Consider the following 17,705-nt stretch of genomic DNA (forward strand, 5'->3'; position numbering starts at 1 on the left):
GCCTAAATGGCACCAGCTTCAGGATATATCCTCTACATACTCTTATGGAAATTCTTGAACTAATGTACATTTGAGAAATGTCTGCTTTTCTATTAGCTGGTATGTAACTCTGGTCTTTGTTTGTGACATGTCCGAATAATATCAGCGGATCATTTGGTACTCTGACCATCTGTTAATCTGCCTAAACCAATAAGGGTATCTGTCTTTTGTTCTCCAGAAATGTGGTTGACTGTCTTTTATGATGTTCCCCTTGCCCCTACTTCGGTAAACATTTATGCCAGGAAGGATAATGAACAAAGCTTGTCTTTAGAGAATGAATAAGCAGTGTCCATAGTTCCTTGGGATAAGGTGCGGGGACAGCCCGCCCTTTGGGTAAAACCTATGTATTGTTGACATAAGACAGCTGTGCATGTATCTTACCACACCCCTTTTAACTGTAATAAATACTGACTGTTCATGTATTTTCCTCAGAGATTCCTCACAGGTTTATTCTGTAAGCTTTTGACTCGTCTCTCTATTTGCAAATAAACTGTTAATTGTGCCAAGAGATTTTTGCCTCCTAAAAGAGTTCCTATCGATGGAATTACCATAACAGTACCCATGTTTTTAAACACAAGTCTTAACAAGATTCAATCTCAAACAGTATGAGACATAGAGCTTCCTTGAATGTTTTCTTCCGGTCCGTCAGTGCCATCGTTAGGCCAAAGTGAATCATAATTTACTGCTTATCTAGATTCATGTCCCTCAGCATGTTTGCGATATGTTACCACTATGAGTCAAACGGATCAAGAGATATAAACCATTATAAACATTTGTGTTTTATAGTGCCCCCATATGGTCAAGCTGAAAGCGCCTGCATATGTTGATTCTTGAGATTGTTTTGAACATGTGTACCAATGCATATTTTGCGATATGAATATCCGTGTCTTATTTATATGCATTTATGTACAAGGCTACGCCCATGCTAATGTTTATTGGTCAATGATCGACATGTTTCTCTACGAAATTGTAGAGACTGGCCTTGAGAGAGCTTGGTGCATAGATGCCAAACTATGTGAAGATCGGTCATTTGGTATGATAGGAATAGCGTTTTAAGTGGTTTTCACAAAATCCAAAATGGCGGATCTTATGAGTCCCATTGGCAAAATTGTTCCTTGTGAGGAGACTGACCTATGTACCCACCAACTTTCAAGACTCTAGATCACATGGCAGATCACAAGCGTGGTGAGATCACAAGCGTGGTGAGTTTCCAAAGTTGGCAACTTTGGAGGTATGTCACAGCGCCACCATGAGGCCGATTGGCAAGGCATTGCATCAGAAGTTGTGGCCATTGGGTTTGTACTACCATGTAAATTGTGAACACAATGCAACCTTTTATCCCACCAGAAATAGCATTTTTCAAAAAAAATTGTAGAATAATAATAATTAAAAAGCAGGGTTGACTGGCTTCAGCTGCGTGCAACACTGTGCCAAAGTCAGGACCAAATTGGACACATTGCTTACAATCAGCTACTTCTGTACACCCTAACACGCTTGCCATATATCACAACTCAGGATGGAACATCACGCATTTCAGACCATTGTCCATGTACATTTGTACCAATTTTTATGAATTTTGACTGCTCCAAATTTCAGTACCTGTACAAGAATTTGTGTGATATCCATCAGCTTTGGTAAAGGGCATTGAGGTGTCCATATTGTTAAACCCAAGTCTTGACAAGATTCTACTTAAGACTCTACAATGATGATAAAAGATTTTTGATGACGCCAATCACACAATGCCAATTTTCACAAAACACAGTTAGGTTGCTACTTTGCTCTTCACATTACTAGTATTTAGCAATCAAACGTTAACTACCGACATGCGTGCCAAACACTAGCATGCCAAGTTTATGAGCCACAATATCTACAAGAGTATGAATGCTCGAAGTATCAATGCCTTTCACACTATATGCCAATCGAGCCATAATTAGCTACAGCTGATATTTAACATAAAAAAGACAAAAAACGCAGACTGTACCATTTCCCATGTAAGTTATTAGATATTGATATTATTTGCTTATGTTTTTAGAACATTACCTTACTTTTGATGTTACATTAAATCTAGCTAGGAACTTAAGAAAATGTATGTGCCCTGGTGTCCGTAATGTAATCTGGACTGGATGTCCATACATAAACATGTATATCTTTACGCTTATTTGACAGTGAGGGACACATTCAACCAACCGTGAGGTAAGAGTCTTTAGCTAAGGACAATTCTAAAGAAAAGACAAGGTTGACATTAACCCTCTCCAGCCAGAACGGAATATTCAATATCTTACTGGTTCAAAACCATTTGTTGTGTTAATGAGTATAATTTGGTGGGATAACACCTTATGTGAAAATATAATACATCTTAAGCTGAGAAACAGCCCTTTCAAATTAAATGTCATACAATAGCAGTCAGTGAACTTGTAATTGGATAATAAATAATCCCTGGGGAAATGTGTATATTGGACAAAATGTTTTCCCCAAACAACTGCCATTTAAACACCTTGTTTTGTAAGGTGAAACCATTCAATATCAAAATAGAAATATCTGATACAAGTTACAGCCATTTTGTGGTTGATGTTATTTATCATCAACCATATAAAATGAGGATAAATACCTCAGTAGATGGGCTTTTATCATGTATTTTATTCAGGACAATTTTTCTACCTGCATCTATGTTGTTGGTGACATGAATGCTGATGCCAATTCTTTATTTGGTAATCATTTCATGCAGTTTTGTTCAGACGGTGGATTGATTTTATCTAGTAAGGTACTATTGCCGAATGATAGCTATACTTATATCATTGAGGCCTGGCACTCTACTTCCTGGCTGGACTACTGCCTTTGTGGATGCCCATGACTCCATCGATATGATGAAGATTGATTATGATCTGGCTACTATGGACCATATACCCTTTCTCATGGTGTTGGACACAGGCAATTTATCAGTGTTGTTGCCTGTGGATAATGGCATTGATGTAGGGAAAATACATTTATCAAAATTGTCTAAGAAAGATCTTAATGCTTTTTTCAGTCATTTTGATGCTTTGTTAGGTAATATTAAGGTCTGCCGAAATGCTTTTAAAAAATGGGCTGAGTCAGGCAAAAGCAGGCATGGTCCCTTGTTTGAAAATAAGACATGCACTAATGCTAGGTTTAAATATGCACTATATATTAAAAGAAATGAAAACACTATGAGGTCAGATTCACTGGTATGAAAGCTGCACTTTTTTTTTTAATGACTTCTCGAAAGAAAGAAAAATTATGAATAACTGCAAAATAACTCTCCCATCTAATATAGATGGTGTGAGTGGTCCTGATGAAATTGCACAGTTATGGCAGAAACAATATTATGAACTGCTAAACTGTGTAAAAAGTAACCTGTTTGTAGTGGATACTGTAGAGTTTAATGATGATGTTTTTGTCACTTCTGCTGAAGTCCATGAAGCAATTTTGAAGTTAAGAGATAATAAGGCCTGTGGTCTGGATAGTATTACAGCTGAACATCTTAAACTTGCCAGTAAGAAGCTGTGCTCTCTGGTAGCTATGTGCTACACAGGTTTTTTTGTTCATGGAGTGTTACCTGATGCTATGCTATCTGTTGTGCTAGTACCAGTTATTAAAGATAAAGTGGGGAAGCTGAACAACTCAGATAATTACAGGCCAATAGCTCTGGCCAGTGTTATGTCCAAAGTGCTGGAGACAGTTCTATTGTGTAGACTTGAGAGGTATGTCCTGTCTACCGATAACCAATTTGGTTTTAAAAGAAAGCATGGCATTGATTTATGTATTTTTGCACTAAAGGAAGTTTTAGAGAAATATAATAGGCAAAATTCCACAATGTTCATGAGCTTCATTGAGGCTTCGAAAGCATTCGATCGTGTTTATCACGATAAATTATTTAAAAAATTGTCTAAAAGTGGGGTCCCTGGTTTTTTAATAAGAATCTTGGTGTATTGGTACTCGCATCAGACAATGAGAGTGAGATGGGGGAATGTAACATCTGTTCCCTTCCTAGTGACCAGTGGTGTCTGCCAGGGTGGAATTCTGTCTCCTTTTCTTTTTAATATGTACACGAATGATTTGATGATTTGGTCATCTTTAGTCCATATAGTGCTGCTCTCCAACAGCTTCTGAGATTATGCACACAGTATGGTGCTGATTTTAACATAAAATACAATGCCAAAAAGATTAAGATCATGATTATCGGGAGTAAAGAAGACAGACAGTCAACCTTCCCTGACTTCTGTCTGTCTGGCACTGCACTTAGGGTGTGCAGTGAGATTACATATTTGGGCCATATTATTGCAAATGACCTGTCTGATAGATAAGGATATCTATAGGCAGCATCGGAAGTTGTATGCTCTAGCGAATATGCCGTAAGTTTAGCATGTGCTCTGTATCTGTGAAGATCTCACTATGTGCACCCTTGTATACTGCCTCCCTGTGGTGTCGTTATAAGGAAGGCAGCATTAGAAAACTCACAGTGGCTTATAATGACAGCATGTGACTGCTGCTGAGAGCCCCAAGAAGCTCTAGTGCAAGCCATATGTTTGTCAGTGTCGGGGTACCTACCTGCTCTGCTGTTTTATGTAACTTGATGTATATATTTATGTGTAGGATATCTGAGTCGTATTACTGTTCTGGCTAACCCTGTACGCAGTTCTGTCAGATTTACTTCCAGACTGTGGAACCATTGGCGAACATGTATGCATGTTTGTCAGACACTGAACATTGTGGAAGGTTTTGTATTTTGTATTTTATATTATACTCTGTGTATTTTTTTTGTGTGATATGGATCCCCCTGGGTCTGAAATAAAGTTTATATATCTAAAATTCTACAGAAAATTGCATAATCAGACTGTCTAAACTGAACCTATACACTGATGAGCCAAAATAGTATAAACACTTAAGGCAAATAACGTTGATCATCCAACATGGGCACGTCAAGGTCTGGGTAGATTAGATGGTAAGCAAACAATCAGTTCTCATAGTCAACGTGTTGGATGCAGGAGAAATGGGCAGAAGTAAAGACCTGAGTGTCTCTGACAAGGGCCAAATTGTTATAGCCAGACGACTGGGTCAGATCACCTCTGCAACGGCAAGGCTTGTAGTCCGTATAGGGGCAAACCACAAGCCGGCAACAGGGTGTTGGGTGCCCAAGGGTCATCGATCTGTGAGGGCAATGTAGGCTAACCGACAGAAGTTCTATTGTGGCACAAGTCACTGAAAAATGTAATGATGGTAACAGGAGGAATGTGTCGCAACCAATGTTTGGTGTAATGTGTTACAAGTGTTACTTTTAATTAAAACGAGTAACATAACATGTTAGTTATTTAATAAAAGTAACCTCTTACTAGTTAATTTTTCAAATAAATAACGCATTAATCAATTTCTCTCAGTGCAACCAAAGTAGCTTTACCTAGCGTTTATTCTCCAGTAGCAAGTGGCAACAAAATGTGAAGATGGCAGCACCAGCACTTTCTGCTAAAGTTAATGATACACCTATCAAAGCCACACCCCCAACTCCCAATAATGTAAAATCGATATGTAGCGTCAACTAGCGATTTGTTGCAGAAGGCTGAGCTGCATAATTCAGGCATAGGAAGCAGTTCTCTATTTTGACTAGGATTATTACCCTCACATATAACTAATCACCGGGTTTGCTGTTGAGTTTTGCTAGAATTTCTTGCCTTGTTGGACAACCAAGGTTCAATCCCAAATCATCCTCTGTTGGACCACCAAAGTTGGTCGCTACTTTCTAAATGCGATTATTCTGAATCATTACTTATTCACCTCTGAGTAGTCATGACACATTAATGGATTATGCACATTATTGCAATGAGATTTCAAATTGCAATGTGCTTAACGTTTTCTTTTTTGAGAAACTGTGTTTATAAGAGTACAAGTCTACAGCTGTTTTTTGTTCTTCATTGTTCACTGCAATGGATCTAACTAGTATTGAAGTCTGTACGTAAAGGCTGTTGAATAAACTAGGCCTGAAAATGTGGAGGCAAAATCCAAAATCATTTAAGAGATTCTTGATTAGAGAACTAAATGCTAATATTGTTTCTTTTTATGGTATATGATTACTTGAGATATTAGTCATGCTGTATAATGACTAATAATGTTATATTCTGGAGACTGACACTGACCATGCAATACCTGACTATGTCATTACACAATAACCCATTAAATGTGTGCCTTCTGGGCAAAAGTGACCAACACGTGAATATAGAATCAAAGGAGTTATCTCATTGTAACTAAGTAATGTAAAACAAGTTACGTTATGGGAACTGTAACTAACTGTAAATAGTTCCTTTTAAATGTAACGTTCCCCAACACTGGTCATAAAACACAACGCATTGCACCTTGCTGCGTGTAAAACTGTGTAGCCACAGACCGTTCAGAATGCCCATAATGACCCCTGTCCACCATCAATAGTGCATGAAAAGAGCACGTAAGCATCAGAACTGGACACTGGAGCAGTGGAAAAAAAGTTGCATGGTCCGATGAGTCCCATTTAAATTTACATTACGTGGACAGCCACGTACACGTTCGCCATTAACCTGGGGAAGTGATGGCACCAGAATGCATTGTGGGAAGATGACAAGCTTGGATGATTGTCGGATCAGTGGATACATTTTCAACCCAGAGCTACCGGAGCTGGCATTTTATGAATTACCCGAAGGCCATGTGTTTAAGGCTGGTGTGACCGATCAAATGGTTTTTAATGCCGGATTATGGGCCACCTTTCGAAAAGTGTTTTATTTGGGGCCAAAACAAGGCCCACATAATACAGTAGATGTTTAAAGTTGTCGAGGGGTTGAAAGAGTATGACTCTGTTAGATTGGAGCTATTTCTGGAAAATGTCAGCGGGGTAGATTGTGACTGCGGGCGGATCGACTGACGTAAGACCCTGAAGCCCCGCCTTAAGCTAACACAGACCTCAACACAGCATAAAAACAGACAGACTGCCTGAGACTATCAAGCAGTCGGAAGAATTTACTAAACATGTCTCAAGAATACAACCAAGCAGTGATTGAATAAACCAAGGCCGAGGACTGGCTGTGTGACACCTGGGATGACAAGGCTGAAGCCTTCTACGGAACCCCTGACCCAGAGAGCTCGATTCCACCAGCATACCCTGCAAGAAACTACCACTGGATTGACCGGATTGGTGATCAGCTAGGTCCTCTTAATCTGTCATACATTTCAAATACTAACAACAGTTTTAAAGATCATCAAAGCAACAATGGGTATGATTCTGGAAAACGTTGTTGGGGCTATTCTACACAAAGCATGCATCGGATGTTGCGACAGTTTTAACTGTCATGGTGTGATGAAAGCAAAGAGTCTGTTGTCTAAGGCCCAGGGTAGCTTCAGTTCTCATGTTAACATGTATATAAAAAAAGACTATGAGAAATCAGAATGTTTGTGTAACTTTTCTGAATATCTTGGTTGGGTAATTTCGAAAACTCAAATAAAACGATGTTAAACGTATTAATTCTCATTATTGCTCGAACACTCTACGATGTCTGAACTGGTTATGAAAAGTATTTACTATGACCCGGCAAACCCTGGTGCTTATGTGGGTAGAGAGGGTTTGAAAAGAGCATACTTGGAAAAAACCGGGGAGATCCTAAAAAATGGTGAGGCCGATGACTGGCTGCTCGCCCAGGATGCATACACGCTACACAGCCCTGTAGCTATACATTTTAAAAGAAATAGAGTTATTGTTCATGATCGCAATGTTGAAGTTATTCAAGATTTAGTTCAAGGATATAACCATAGCTACCATCGGTCTATTAAGATGAAGCCTGCTGACGTTTGTGAAGAAAATGTTAGATTACTTCTCAAGAACCTGTATGGTACAACATTAATGAGAAATGGTAATCAAAACTAGTTCCAGGTTGGGGATACTGTGAGATTCTCAAAGCTGAGAGGTGTGTTTACAAAAGGCAATGAAAAAGGGTACACAGATGAATATTTTACAATAACAGAATGTATTCCTTGGGTACCTCCTGTATATAGAATAAAAGATTATGATGGTGATGTGATAGTTGGGACCTTTTATGAACAGGAATTGCTGAAAATAATCGTGGCTAAGGATAAAACTTTTAAAGTGGAAGCAGTTTTGAATGAGAAAGTACAGAAAGGGAAGAAAATGTGTCTTGTGAAATGGCTTGGTTGGCCTGAGAAATTCAACAGCTGGATACCATCGGAACAAGTGGTTGACCTAGAAACTGGATAAAACTCCAGGAATTTCAGGATCATGTCATTTACATTGACTGCGATCAGCATGGGTGACAGTGGTTTCTACATAACGCTGCCCAGTAACTCATCGAGACATGTCTTTCCAAGCAATACGAGTTTGTGCTATAACCCACCTTAGTGGGTAAGGTGATTGCAAAATTACACTTCAGACCCATCAAACATTTGTTTAGAATTTAAGATGCAGCCTCAGAAACTCTACGATGATCCTCAAAGGTATGCTGAACACTATACAACACAGGGCGGTAACGGTTTACCGGGGTATCATGGTAGCGCTTACAATGTATGGGGCTGGTCTAGGGGGCCTTTTCCCGAGGGCTTTTCCAGATGGCAATACCTTTGTTGAAACGAGGGTTCTCAATAGCAAAACCACATCTGAAGAATGCGGCTAGGAATATATTTGGCGATGTTGTCAACAGTGTTATGTCACGACAAACAAAACAGCAGGACGGTTCTGGATTGATGGTTATGACTCGAGGTGTTAGAAAGAGACTACCTGTTAGTAGGAGCCTACCCAATAGTAAAAAATGCAAGAATGAGACAAAAACAAGAGTCACTGTTAAAAGAGGACATACACCCGGAGGACACTCAAAGGGAACACGGCAAAGCTGATTAAGAATATATTTTAGAAAGATGGCACTCCTACACCGTATGTCTGGTGAATGTATGAAAACAGAGTTGGATTTATTCACAGTTCCATTCACACAGACATCTATCGAGAAAAATACTTATGCTGAAATACCGACCCTATCAGCGATATCAGACGCAGCCCCTCTGGACTTCTTTATTGCTGGGAATGGCGAAGACTACATTGATCTAAACAATACTTTGTTGTACCTACGTGTAAAAGTCACTAAACCGGACGGAACTAACATTAATGCCGGAGCACATGTTGGGGTTATCAACTATCCGATAGCCACCCTATTTTCACAAGTGGATGTCTCCTTGGGTGATCGTTTAATTAGTCAGAGTAGCAACACATAACCCTACAGAGCCGTTATATAGAGCCTTCTGAATTATGGATGTGATACATTAAAGACACAGTTTTCAGCTGGGTTGTTTTACAAGGATGCCGCAGGTCACATGGATGTTACGGACCCTGCAGGCGAGAACGATGGACAACGTTTGAAATGATTGGCCCTGTTCATAGCGATATCTTCTTTCAAGAGAAACTTATGTTAAACGGCGTTGATATAAAGGTTAGGATGGTACGCGGTAAGTTCTGCCTTATGGGGGTCGAGGATGTGCGTTATCGTTTGCATGTATTATCAGCGTCACTATTTGTCAAGAAAGTGTCTGTTTCGCCAGCTGTGAAACTTGGACACGCTCAAGCGTTACTCTCAACCAATGCCAAGTACCCAATTGAAAGAGTGTGTATGAAGACATTTAGTTTACCGGCTGGGGGTCGTGTTTGCAACCAGGAAAACCTATTTTTAGGACCTCTACCAAAATGTATTGTCATCGGATTGGTGGACAATGACAGTTTTACCGGAAGTTAAACAAAAAATCAATTTAATTTCAAACATTATAATTTGGAGTTTATGGCTATGTATGTAGATGGTCAGCAATTTCCTAGCAAACCATTCCAACCAAATTACACAACAAGGTCAGCAGTGCGTGGATTTTACCAATTGGCCTTAGCTTCAGGAAAACACCTAAAGGACCAAGCCTTGGCTATTGACAGGTCGGACTTTTTACACAGCTATGCCATTTATGCATTAAACTGCGCACCCGACGAGGAGTGTGGTCAGCACCTATCCTTGATCAAGTCAGGGAATGTACGACTTGAGATGAGGTTCAGACAACCACTACCGCACACAATTAATTTAGTTGTTTATTCAATCTTTGACTCCATTATCGAATTGTCAAACCGGCAACAAGTCATGGTTGACTACTATTAGGAAAACGGTGTGGAAATGAATACCGCAGAGTTGACTAGTGTGGTGAACCAATTTTCATCTAGGACCCATTTCTATGGTGTGCTGGCAAGCGACCAACTACCTAGGGGGCCAGTCCGAGATGTTGCATCAATGATGATTGTTAATACACACCCAAGCATTCAACCCGGGGAGCACTGGCTGGCTATTTACATAATGGACGATGGTATTGGAAGGCTTTATGACAGTTTGGAAACCCCCCGGATTTTACATATTTTCCCAAGTCAATCAATGCCTTTCTGAAAACCTGTGAGAATCTGGAATACAGTTCAAAACAAGTACAGGACATGGTTTCAATCATGTGTGGGCAACATTGTGTGTTCTTTCTCTATCTAATGACAAAAGGTCTGAGTTACAAAGATGTTATGTCTTTTTATGTTGATAATTTCATGAGAAAATGATGTCCTAGTCTCAAAGTTTGTAGCGTGATAAGCAAATGTTTAATTGCATACAACATGCTCAATCTTGTGAATCGTTTAATTTGTGCCATGGTTGTTGAAGAAATAGAAAAGCTAATCACATGTTTGTCAGCTTTATTATTCAAAAATAAAACCATTTGTAAAACCGCATCAATGTTTACATAGGATTTTTCATACAACATTTATTCAAGGTAAAACATACACTTTGACAATGGTTCACAAATGATAAAAAAGCATGAAATAAAAACACATTAAAAACGATGCCATTTTGTGGGGTCTGGGATAGGGGGTTCAGAGATAGCTTTGGTTGGTTGAAAAACAGTTGCTGGGGGTGTGGCTAAACCATCCATTGTGTTGCCAGACATTTGTTTATACAAATTGATTTTACGTCTTACAAGCGCATTTGGAATAGTCGTAAAAGGCATATTGAGACATGCCATGGCCTCTAAAAACACCCCCCACCCCAACGGTCTTCTATCGTCAGCAATTTTATTGGTTGCTGTCACACTTTTAACAAGATCCAATAGGTGCGAGCCCTTGAGAAGGTAAATTGCACACAGGTTACGGTGGTGTGAATATTGTGTGAAAACTCTCTCCATCTCCAAACTCTCTGATGCACTTTTCATTAAATCGTCATTAATTAAAAGGTTGTTTTTCTGAATCGGTAGCAGATTGTCATTACACAGCGATGTTGGTAGACCTATAAAAGTAATCTCCCTTACCTTCAACATTTCGTCATACAGTGGTTGCGAACATGAATAAACCCAGACGATATCTTGAATTTCTTTGGAGAAAACAACGTCAGCATTATCCAGCAACATCTTCACAAAATATGTTTTACCAGAGTTACTAGGGCCACTAATGACACAGCTGAACGGGTGTTGTAGTCGTGGGTCAAAACCGCTATCATTCCTAGACTGTGGTTTAGTTGCCGTAAGGCCTTGTGCTGTAATCAGGGAGCAGTACACGCTTGTTGTACACAACTCTGAAACGCTTAGACACTACGCAAGTTTTTCAACGTGAACGTTCTTTTATCTCTAGCAATTGTGTCTGCATTAGTAAGGACATGATCATCATCACCGCCCTCACCACGTACAAAGTAATCAACCAATCGTGTCAGCGTCTCCAAATTAACAATGGTTGTGTTGTAGCTGTTGAGCGTAATGCCTTTTGCTTTGAGACAGGTCAGACATTTAACGGTTTTGTAACCGTATGTCTTTGGCCCACCACTAACAAATTGAGCTATACTGTCACCATCCGGTAACTCATCGGTCAAGTCACCCAAGAATGGCCCCAATGGGGGCACCCAATCCCCAAGGCGTGTGACAAAGATCACGGAATCAGTGTCTGTGTAGAGTACACGTCTATCCAACTTTTCCAAGAGTGAATACAACTCGAGTCTAGCATAAGCGGTTGTGAACGTGGCAATAAAAATGTTGCTGTTACATGGTTTAATTGGTGTCTGTTTTGTGTAACACCACTGTACCATTGCAACAGTGTCTGAGATTTATTCTATTTCACAGGAATAAAGGTAGTGGCTTAACTCCTCCGGATCTGTAATTAACAGTGTTCATAAGGTTAGTCCGCTCACCCATCTTACCCCAAAGACTATTAATTGCCAATTTAGCTAAAGATCGCCTAGCACTGTTTACCTTGTCAAGCTGCACACCCTCCTTTTCATGATATTCACGGCTATACTGGTCTTTAGCCTCATCGTCAATCACAGATGGAGGGAAGCCGCTAGCTTCCTGCCTGTGCTTCAGGAATGTTCTCATGTAATCAGCAAAAAGATCATTTGATGTCCTAGTGAAATCCCAGACTTCAAATATTTCCACAATGCGATAACCTTTCTCAACAGCCTTAACCAGCTCAATAGAAACCCAGGTACCGGTTAAAGAGCTTTCTGAATCAGTATGTGAACAATCAGTTACCTGGTTTTCAGACTCTGCACATAATCTACACAAGGGAAAGAACAGCTTACCACCGACCCTGTGTGGTAAAACGGGGTGATAAAGGCCTTTTAGTGGACACACCGTAGCCTTAACAATACCAAAGTAGGTGTCTAGTGGTTTGAAATCTCGAAAGATTATGTCTGGATGCCCACTCGGATAAGTCTTTGTCTTGTTGCAGAATGGGTAAAGACTACAGACATCGTTATACTGAATAGTCTCCCCATCTCGAGCCATAAACTTCAGATGAATCGCATTAGAACGACCACCAAAAACAGCATCCTGAGGGTCAAGGCGCTCTGGAGCATCAAAGGTCTTCAAGAAAGCTTTGACATCTGCGGATGTGTTTTTAAGCTGATTCCACTCACACTCCCATATGTATTGAACATGTACTTTGTGTTGTTCTTTCAAAGTCTCTAGCTTTGTCAACCATTGCTGGTGCATCAACCCATACTGAATCTTTGTCACTGGATTGATGCTTGTTGAACAATGATGCTTTGGGTGACCATGCCAGAAACAACCTAGAAATTCATAGACCGGGCTCAACCCATCACGTTCTGCATATCCATCAACGCAGTAGGCACCGATTTTCACTTAACCTTTGTTCAGGGCGTGCTGTATTGATATATTCTCATCGGTGGCCACATATTCAAGCCACTGGATTGAGCTGTTTGAGAATGTCTTCTGACAACGGTTGTAGTTGTCTGAGGGGACCAATGCAATGGTGTCCTTGGTGAGGAATCTGTTGCATAAGACTTTCATGCAAGCCGAAGCAATCGTAATTGACCGGAATGGGTCAACACCACCACACTCCAGGAATTCAAGTCTGTAGCGCATACAACCCTCTCTCAAGATGACCACATCATTCATGCAGTATGCCTTTATTTCATCCTGCATGACAAAGGGGTCTGCAGAAACAGTTGCATACCATTGCAAAAACTCATCTTTTTCTTTAGCCATCATGGTATTCACACCATAGTAATGAGGTTCCGGATGGGGGCCAGCATAGTTCTCATTCTCCTTGATGTTAAACTAGTCAATATGTTTCTGTTGCCTAAACTTTTGGAAAAAAGCAGCGACTCAAAAAAAAAAGCTCCGGCTGAACACCACGTCTCGTTATCAAAGCTTATTGCGCACACAAAATTTGCAGTGTGTACACCATTCACCGGATTGGCAATTGTCTCGAAATCATAAAATATGTAGCGCTCACTGGGGTCCTCGGGCTTGGAGGGTTTTATAAAACACTGATGATTCATTTCAACGATCAGATCCATGTTACAATTGGGGCACATGTTAACCATGCACCTGTGTGCTTTATAGTTGGTAATACCAACATTGTAATAACGGCCACAATCGACACAGTATTTCTTCTAGTCACACCTGCTAACCCAACGATCCACACTTTTGTGGTGCTTCAAGCGTTTATGCTGCCTATAACAAAAATCTGAATAACATCCGTTTACAGTCAGGGTACTGCTTTGTGTTATGGGGTTTGGTATGACAATCTTCATGAAGACAGACTTTACAGCTATGTTTACAACCATGATCACCACGGGTGTTGAAACCGGTATAGCACCAGTCACAGACATAAGACACACCCAGAAAACCCTTCAGATACATGATGCCATAGAAGTGATTATCGTGTAAGTACATGAAGACGGTTCTAGGGTGGGTGTCCTCGCTGTTTTGAAACTTGGTAAAGTGACCATCCTGTGTTCAGTGATAGACAACAATTTTACACCCTGTCATTTCTTGAAACCAAACAATATCTGTGAATGCCACACAATCATCTAAAGCTAAACCAGCGCCCTTATGTAATTCCAACCACTAACCAGGGCCTCAGGACATGTGTACTGCGGGTTCAACATACCCATCAAACAAACAGAAAAAAATGTAGAATCATTATTCGCAGCCACATATAAATGCCTTCTTTTTTTATTGATAATTTGCTCTATCAACAGTGTTTGAGCTTTACGTCGCGGGGCACCACCCTCAGGTTTTTGACAATTTGTACCACCAGTTCTAGTGATTCATCAATCATAATCTTGGCATTACTCTGCATAACACTTTCAAGTAAATTACCAAACTTGTGCTTCGTCTCTGTACTTCCTTATTTAAGAGTATTGATCGATGGAATTACCATTACAGTGTTCATTATATTAATCCGCTCTCATGGTCACATGTACAGGGTCTATCAGAGATTCACCAATCAACTCCATCTGCAGACGATCACCAGGCACGTGTACAAAGTCTGAAGCTCTAACAATCAAAGTATCCAAGCCTGCCATAATACTTGCGTAGAATGTGCCAGAATCACCAACTTCACCGGTATTTTGTAAATTTATCAACTGTCGTAATTCAACATTGTCAAACGCATTACGTTGTATAACTCTAACATCGCCATCACTCTATTGAGTTTGCATCAGAGAGCTCGGAGAGTCAACTAGATTGTGTGTAAAATGGGGGCTACTAAGCCTTGCATTTGAGGATTATTGTGTGCATTGCTGTGTAACAAAGTAATGTTTGGTTCATTTGTATTTTGGGGTGTGATCAATTGATTATGTGTAGAGGTTGTTGGCTGTTCCGTGTCTGGTCTGTTGTTAGCATTATCCTTCGCCATTTCTCTAGCTTAACGTGTAAACAACGATACACTATTCAGGTTAAAATATTCTAACACAAACATACATTTACATACAGCGCAGTTTTTGATGGGTTGACTGTATTACCTTCAGCTTTCAAGCATGAAAGAAAACAATGAAACAAAAATCCCCTCAGGCTGTGCAGCCACAAGGTAGGGTGTCCGTACTCTGTATCATCACCGGGCTGTCCTCAATCTGTTGGAATAAAGAATGTTGTACCAAGGTTCAGCTGTATGCATAGTCAGAATTGTTAATAACACTTTAGAACAAGCCTAAACAATTCTGTAAATATTACACAAATACACAAAGAGTATCTGCTCAGGTTGTGTAAGATCACAACCGCCCAGTCCAACTGACACAGATGCTGTTCACTTGGTCTAAATACAAATAGGATTAACAAGCGTATACAGGTAATTAAAGCTGATAAACAATAATGTCAAAAGTCTACTTACCAAGATTTGAAGTTCCAAAAATGTGTTTACCAAACGGCTGGCGTTTAATTCCACTCAACCTAAACCGGAGATTTAAACAGGCAATATGAAAGACAGCTAAAAATGCATGGAATGCGCAATCGGAAAATTGATTTACACATTCTTAAAAAGTTCAAATGTCTCGTTTGTTAGCGTTTGTAATTGCAGCACAATTCAAATAAATTACTTCAAATGAAATAACTTGTACTTACAACAGAAACGATATACTCCACGCTTGAAACAACAGCTGACTTCTGTGGATGCTGCGGGTTTAATTACTGTCTTGACATCGCAGCCGGCGCCTCCAGCAAGTCACGCCTCTTAACTTTGTTATCGGTTACATGTCATTGTTGTTCACGTAAGATAAAAATTGTGTTTAAATGATAAAAATTCAGGATAAAAAGTAACTATTTAGGTCTGTTGATTTTATCCCTTCATGTGTGAAAATCAAATTTGGAGCCTGAGGGAAGTCATAGTGAACTTACATACGCCACTACACTATGTGTTGTAAGTATCTGGAGTTGATGTCCCATTAGTATGTGTGCGCATTTCTGAATGAGTCTCGCTACCCCCGCTGCATGCTGTGTGCAGGTGGGGTGCCTTTTTTCGGTTTTGTCAAATCCTATGCTTATGTACATAAGGATGTTCCTGTCTCCACCTTTTTTCTGAAACAGGACCCCGTTAATGACTTGTCCTGTTTCAGAAACATCTAGAAAAAAGGGTTTTGTGTAGTCGGGTATGGCCAGATCAGCTGCGGTGGCTAGTTGTTGTTTCAGCAAAATGAAGGCCTGGTCGGCCGGGCAAGTCCAATTGAGAGTGGCTTTAAGTTTACGCATTGCTCTTTAACTAGCGCTCTAAGTGACCCTGTGAGCCCTGAATAGTTTGGGATGTAATTGCGGCTGTACCCCGTGAGCCCCAGGAATGATAGCATTTCCTGAACAGTAGTGGGTTTAGGATGGTGGAGGATGGTTGTGCAGTGAGCTGGGGAAAGCCCCGCTCCCTTCTGCGAGATTACTCTGCCCAGAAAGGAGACCTGCGTCCTTACCAGCAGTAGCTTTTCTTTCGACACCTTGAACCCTTTCTCTGCCAGTCTGGTGAGGACCGTCATTGTAGCTTGGATGCAGGCGGCCACCATCGGGGCCGCCAGCAGCAGGTCGTCTACGTACTGGACCAAAGTTACCCCTGTCGGCTGGCAGCATCCCTGCAGCGCTTCTCTCAGTACCTGGTTGAATATACCAGGGGAAAGCGCGAACCCCTGTGGTAGTCGTGTATCGCCATTGTAGACCCCTGTGTGTGAAAGAAAAAATATCACGAAGTTCCTCTGCTAGTGGGAGACAGAAAAAAGCATTAGCCAGGTCAATGCAGGTGAACCATTTTTGATCAGGGGTCAAATTAGTGAGTTGCCTGGTGCCTCTAACCGATACGTCTAACAGCTGGGTGAAAACCATACGTTTGGCGCCTGAGTGAGTGTCCAATCAGTACATTCGACCGCCCTTTTAACCATGGGCCCCAGGTCTTTTGCTTGGTGTTTAGGATGCAGGGCTAGTGACACATGCGGGATGGACTCCTCCGCTATCATGTACCACTGCTCCTCTGTCAACTGTACTGTGCCGCTACCCCTTCAGGGCCTATATATATGAATTTAGACCCGACCTGCCACGTCTCCCCACACACTACATCCCCAAACCCCTCTCTATACACCTCATCGCCCTGCCGATCATAAAATAGGGTTACATGTGGGGGGTCTGGCGGAGGAAAGTACGGCTCGAGGAGGGAGATCCACGGCCTTCACTTGAAGTACTGGGACAAAATACCCTGTTTGTCCGGCTTTTCCGGTGTCAATAGTCCCCAGTATATCTCCGCTATTTCACCCTTCACCGGTTGTACCAGGTACTGCCCTTTGCGTGTGGTTTTAGGTCCGCACACCGCCAATGTCCCGTCTGGTAATGTGACAGTTAGTCCATCTGGAGAACATAAGATATTAGCC

This window comes from Esox lucius, chromosome 2 (assembly GCF_011004845.1).
Source record: "Esox lucius isolate fEsoLuc1 chromosome 2, fEsoLuc1.pri, whole genome shotgun sequence".
NCBI lineage: Eukaryota > Metazoa > Chordata > Actinopteri > Esociformes > Esocidae > Esox > Esox lucius.